Source organism: Cuculus canorus, chromosome 2, assembly GCF_017976375.1.
Source record: "Cuculus canorus isolate bCucCan1 chromosome 2, bCucCan1.pri, whole genome shotgun sequence".
Lineage (NCBI taxonomy): Eukaryota > Metazoa > Chordata > Aves > Cuculiformes > Cuculidae > Cuculus > Cuculus canorus.
Genome location: NC_071402.1, coordinates 43894471 through 43900470, shown reverse-complemented (window position 1 = coordinate 43900470; position 6000 = coordinate 43894471). Strand labels below are relative to the sequence as shown.

Genomic DNA, 6000 nt, shown 5'->3' with positions numbered 1-6000 from the left:
GTGCGGTGGAGCTGCGCTCCCGCGGTGCGGGGCTGCGCCTCCCGCTGCCCGGCCCCCGCCGAGCCGCCCGCTCGCCCCGCTCCTCCGCGGGGGCCGGCGTGGAACGGGGGGAGGAGGGCCGCGCGTCACCGGATCTCGTGTCGCCGGCAGCGGGGAGGCGTTACGGAGCGCCCCGGGAGCGGCGGGCGGGGGTCCCGGGCGGGGCCGGCATCGCCGCTGCTGGCTGCGGCCGCGGTGGCGGCGGCGCGCCGCCTCGCCTCCCTTCGCCTCGCCTGGCCGCTCACGGCCGCGGAGGGGCGGCGCTGCCTCCCCGCACTCCCCCGCACGGAAGGGCGCGGGGAGCCCCTCGCTCCCGCTCGGCGGAGTTCGAGCCGGCGGTTCGGGTGCGATGCCGCGTTAGGCAGAGGGAAGGGGCGCGAGTTGCCGGGGCTGTGGCCGCACCATGGGCACCGCGCTGGGGAGCGCGGCCGCGGGGCTCCTTGCGCGCTCGGGCTGAGCCCGGGGATGTGCCGGCGCCCCGGGGAAATATTTGGGAAATAGCGGTCCGAGGAGGACGAGCGGCACGGCGTTTCACCAGCTGAGAGGAGGTCGCCCGGCGGTGCTGTACAGGCAAGTAGGCGCTCCTTTTCTGCAGTCTTTTCGCTGCGTTACCTCGGTCTCGAGTGACTTCTCTTTTTTTTTTTTTTTTTCTTTCTTAAATTATTTATTTATATTTTTTTTTGGTATCTTTTCGTTTCCCGCTCCAGGCTTGGAGGCAGTTTTCAGGCGTTTAGGTGAGGGAGTGCAGAGGAGCCCCGCTCCAACTCTGCCGGAGTCCGCCGCGGACACCCTGCCGGTGCGGTGCTGCGGTGTGGTGCCCGCGACGGGAGCAGTGTCCCAGTGCTTCCCACTTCTGCGGCTGTCAGAGCGGGTTCCTTCTTATAGACGTTGATATAAAATGCCTCTCCTTTGTGCTGAGCTGTAACTAATTTATAGAAGTCTCTTAACTGCTTCCCATCAGTAGTTGTTCTAGGAGAGAGGCACGGTGCGCATTAACCTTCCAGACTCAAAATAGGATTACCTGTGAGTTAAGATAGTGAACCTAGAGTTTTGATTTTTATGCCTTTAACTTTCTTGTGCCCTACCTGGTGGTTTTCTTTGAGGTGCTCTTGCTGTGAGGATACGGTTTGCCCAGCCTCGTTTGTTTGCTTACTTTTAGCCCACGGATATTTATTGCTATACTTGACATTGCCATGAAACGAAAAGTTGACTCTAATTTGTTTCAGTACATGGAGCACGGTTTGTGGGCAGGAGACTGATTCTGCTCGCGGAGGAGCTCCACTTCAAAGGAGGAGGCCCGTGGGGCTGTAATCTCTTGCAAAAAAAAACATCGAAGAGCTCAGAGCAGACCTGTCATACTGCAAAGAATGAATTCTCCTGTTCACCTTTCGGTGCTGATAGCGTATAAGCTAAGCCGCCTGCCTTCCCGTATCTATGAAACACCTGTCTCTGAAACACAGGAGATGTGTGAATTCTGGACAAGTTTGGGAGAGAAAGAACTTCAGACAGTGTTTCATTAAGTTTGCTCTTATTGATTTTCTTGGAGTCTTTTCTGTGCACCTGAAAACTATGGTCTTTTGCAGTGACCTTGATGTACGTTCTGTTCTAACACGGAAGCAGTGCAGATAAAATCATTTACATAGATTTATAGTTTAGCTTTCACATTTCACTAAGAGCTCAGTAAGTTCCAGTGGATGTGGTAGTTTCAGCAGGGACACTGGGGAGGGTTGTGTGTAGGAAATAACTTGGGGAAGTAACTTGCTAATAGCGCTGGAAGTGTAAGTTGCAGTTTGGAAGTATATGCTCCTGCAGAAATGTCACTGTGTGAAATGTTTGTTGGGTTCAGATATTTCATTTTCTAATAGGTGAGATCTCTAGTGAAAGGGGGCTGTGGCTGTGCATGGCAATCTCAGAGCTCCCCAGGTTAATGCATTTTGATTTGTCAGCAGCAAGAGATTCCTTTATGTACTGAAATACAGATTTTTTACATTGATGCAGTATTGCATAATAAGATTAAAAGATGTTGGGATGGCAGTACTGTGAGTGTGTAACTAACTCAAGTTTATAGCAGAAAGATAAAGTAAGCCTTTTCCATAATGGTGGATGGAGCTCACTGTGGGTACACAGGCTGAGGGGAACGCCATTCGTTGCAGTGCAGTTTATGGAGAGCTTTCCTGTGGTTCATATTTCAGAGTCTCTGAAGATACTGTGAAACACAATTAGAATAACTATTGCTAGACAGTGGGATGCAAACCTGTGCATTACTTAAAACTGCTTCTTCTGTGTCATATCAAAAAAGTACGGTTTTTAGCAAAGTCTACCTTTGGTTTTATTGTAGTAATTCCTTCCTCTGTTGCAGAGTGGCAGGCTTTCACTAAGCATGTGCAAGGGAGATCATAAAACACTGATCTGGATTTCATTTGGTCTCTATATATCATTCGTGTCTTCCACAATTAACAGAAGTAACTGCTTATACCTAATTGTGTAAATAAATATTAAAAACTGTATCAGTTGTTGTCACTTCTGATGCATGTTACAGAGACCTTTTCTTCCTTTTCTTTTTAGTCCTTCAAACTAACATAATGCTACACTTGCTATTTTTCTGGAGAAGAAGAAAGAATAATTTAATGATGTATCATTTGGCTTTTGCAGTATCTTGTGCCATAGCTGTGAGATAATCTAATGAAGATCCCCTTCACTGGGTTAAAGAACCTGCTGCTCTAATCTTTGATGTATGGTCAGATTTCCACACCGTTACATGGCCAGAGAACTGAGTGTTCATGGAGTCAGACAGATAGAAAGGGACATCTATTTTTCTGTTAGAAACTTGAAAAGAAAGAGCAAGGTAAGACCTGGGGTCTTTAAGGATAAATTTACAAAATGACAACTTCTAAGATACGAATCAAATCCCTTCATCTTTACTTATTTTCTCTTTCTTACTTGGTGCTTGCAGAAAGCCTTTCTGCATATTTATACCTCAGTTTAAAAGATATTTAATTCTTAATTTTAAAAATTCAGGAACGGCCATCTAACTGTAAGGCTCTCCTAGTATCCTCTTTAATATTCTGTATCGCAGCCTGCTTCTATCTTTTGAATCAAAGATTTCCAAAGTACTGTATAGCCAACTTTAGGGCATGTATTTTTTGTTTTAATACTATGCAAATCCCTTTAATAGAAAAGATGTTAACTTGATTCAGAAATTTCAGGGCAAGCTCAGAAATTACGTTTCTTTCCTGGGTTTTTTTTTTTTTTTGTTCATGTTTGCTCTGACATGCTGTTTGACTTGTCAGGCATAACTTCCATGAACTGACATAAAGACCTGTAAGAAAAACTAAACGTATCAACAGTTAAGCAGTTAGCCCAACCCAGTTGTGTGTGTAATTTCCGTTTATTCATCTTAAGTCAAATATTCAAACAAACAAGCAAACGAGCTTTGTCTATTTTCGGTTTTTTTTGCTCTGAAGTGCTCAGATAAGTACTGTTTCCTCATGCTCCTAATTTAGCACTGATCCTTGTGCCTGAGCTACCAGGAAAACTGTGATACTGTCAGTACTTCTTACTGCTACTCATCACCAGGTTTGCTTATATGCATTGTTGAAAAGGTAAGGAGCTATAGTGCATAATAGGAAATGTCAAATGGATTTAATGTGTAGTCTTTCTTGGCCCTTCTCATGGTTGTGCTTTCTGTTCAGGTTTCCAGGGAGAGAACTGAATGTGGCTGGGTTGAATCCCAATTTGAGTCTGCTGCAGCAACATGTACTTCTGGCAGTATGCTGTGACATTGGCTCAGCATGATTACACAGACGGCCTTCTGTATTTGCCCTGAGTTTTACCTACCATAACTAGAAGAATCAGAAAGCCTTACTGTCATTGTGGCCAGCCTAAATTTTCTGCGCTCGTGTTACAGGTCAGAGGAAGGAGAGAAAGCATACTTAAAAAAAATAATAAATCAGATCATGCCTCAGGGAAGCTCTAATCACCACCAGGGAAGGTAATGGAGACACAGTCAGCAAAATTCACATATATACTTAATTATTCAAGTGAGAAATTATTATCCATCTTGAGAGATTGATTTAGTAGGTGATATGTCTTCTCCTTGTGAAGAAGAGGTATGGAAACTGAGCTTGTTTCTACTCTGCACCTCAGATGTGGTTGTCACTGTCATTTTGGGACTCCGAGCCTTATCTTCTATAATTTCCTGGAGCTGGCCAAAAAGAGGTGGAGTTCTCAGTTGTGTGATGAGTCTGGTGGTGCAGGAGCCAGGGGTTGGTTTATTTCCTGTGGACTCGCTCTCTTCAGTTCATTAAAGTAATGAGTAGAGGGGATCTAATCAAGAAGAGTGTTCAGGATGAGATTAATTTCATGACTTGTTCTTGGGTCGTCTTGGACAAAACCCTGAAAGTTCTTCCATGTGATACTAATGTGAGATTAACAATTGATTTGAGTTACATATGTATAATTTTACTGAAATGTGGGGTTGGGGTTTTGCATGTGAGGCCAAAGCACGGATAAATGATAGTGTTAGGCACGGTTTGCTGTGCCGCTCGCATATTTAGAATAACTTTAATGGTAAGGCATGGAAGGTTTGTGTAAGGCTGCACTGTACCTTCCACTGTGAAAAGCAGGAGGTCCCCCATGCCAGGAGCTAAACACAGCTGAAGACAGTCTTGCCTTGAGGTTGGAAGTGGATGTTCTCAGAGTGGACAAGCCCTGGAGCAGAGCGGAAAGTCCCACGCTGGTATTTGCAGAGTGTTTTTCAACAACCACTGAGATTGATGTCTCAGATGTGGTAAAACTGATGTTTTACTGCTTTACACTGGCAATGCTACTGAGTCTGTGAAAGAACTCATGGCTTCAGAGATACTGTGAGTGCAATTGATTGTTGGCTCAATTGATTATTCTGCATCATCTAGATCTCAAGAGTGTTGGATTTTTTTTTTTTTTATTTTTTTCCCTATGAAGTGTTTGCTACTTGTTTTAGATTTGGGTGTTGTTTTTGTAGTTGGATGAGATTTTGGTTCAAAGGTGTGCTTTTAAAGCTAAGGACATCAAGCACTTCTGAAATGTTTGTTGCTTAGAGTTTCTGAGATAACATTATCAGAGGAGGAACAGTTTATTCTTTGGATTGTTCTAAAGTTTGTTCTCACTATATTTTTTTCTCAATCTCAATGTATTTTTTAAAATAGTAGACAGTGTATTGTCTTCATTGTTGAAAGTATTAGAGGTAACTCTTTAAATAAAGTTTATATAGCTTTTGGTCAAATTATTTAAATAGACTTACATTTAAGTGTGAACAAAGGCTATCTGAATAAAACAAAACATATGCCTTTTTCCCCCTCTACCTGTTGTACTGCATTTATTTAAAAGAATACAGCTATCTGTAAAGAAGTAGGAACGGGAGTGCTATTGATGGCATTTGCTTTTCTTCCCCTTTCTGTTAAAAACTGAAGGGAATTTGAAATCATCCTGTACTATCAGACAGAATCTGATGAATGATAGTAGTCCTTTCTTGGTGTAAAGACTATTTTGCTATTTTTATTTGATTTAGTGTAAAGATGTCACTGATTTCAACAGGTATAATACTCAGTTCTTGGAAATCTCTTTGAAGTTTGATATTCACACATAACGTAATTGTTAATATTTGCTTTACTATAAAGCATTGATAATTACAGAAGTGTTTCTGAAATTCTTATTATTGCTTTGCTATTTCTAAATATGTATTAATCAAAAATTATGTAAGATGGCTTTTTTTAGTTGCTCTACATGGCATGTTTTGATTGACTGTTTTAGCAGTTGTGAGTAATGGACTGTATGTTTCTGCTTCTGCAACACAAATGGACATTGATTTTCTTTGGCTTACTTTTGACCCCAAAAGAAGTAAAGTGATTAGAATTAAGCTTGTAAGAAAACTCTCCCCTCTATTTCCTGTCATTTTATATATATTATAAATGGCCTTTGAGA

At 42.9% G+C, this 6000-nt stretch overlaps 1 protein-coding gene across 1 annotated transcript in view; it reads left to right on the top strand.

Moving 5' to 3' along the window:
- Positions 1–225: 225 nt before the first annotated feature.
- SNTG1 (syntrophin gamma 1) overlaps positions 226–6000 on the top strand; it is a 332986-nt gene continuing 327211 nt past the window's right edge. Inside the window, exon 1 of the mRNA XM_054060096.1 lies at positions 226–609. The gene's annotated coding sequence lies outside the window, so the exon portion shown is untranslated. The remainder of the gene's footprint in view (positions 610–6000) is intronic.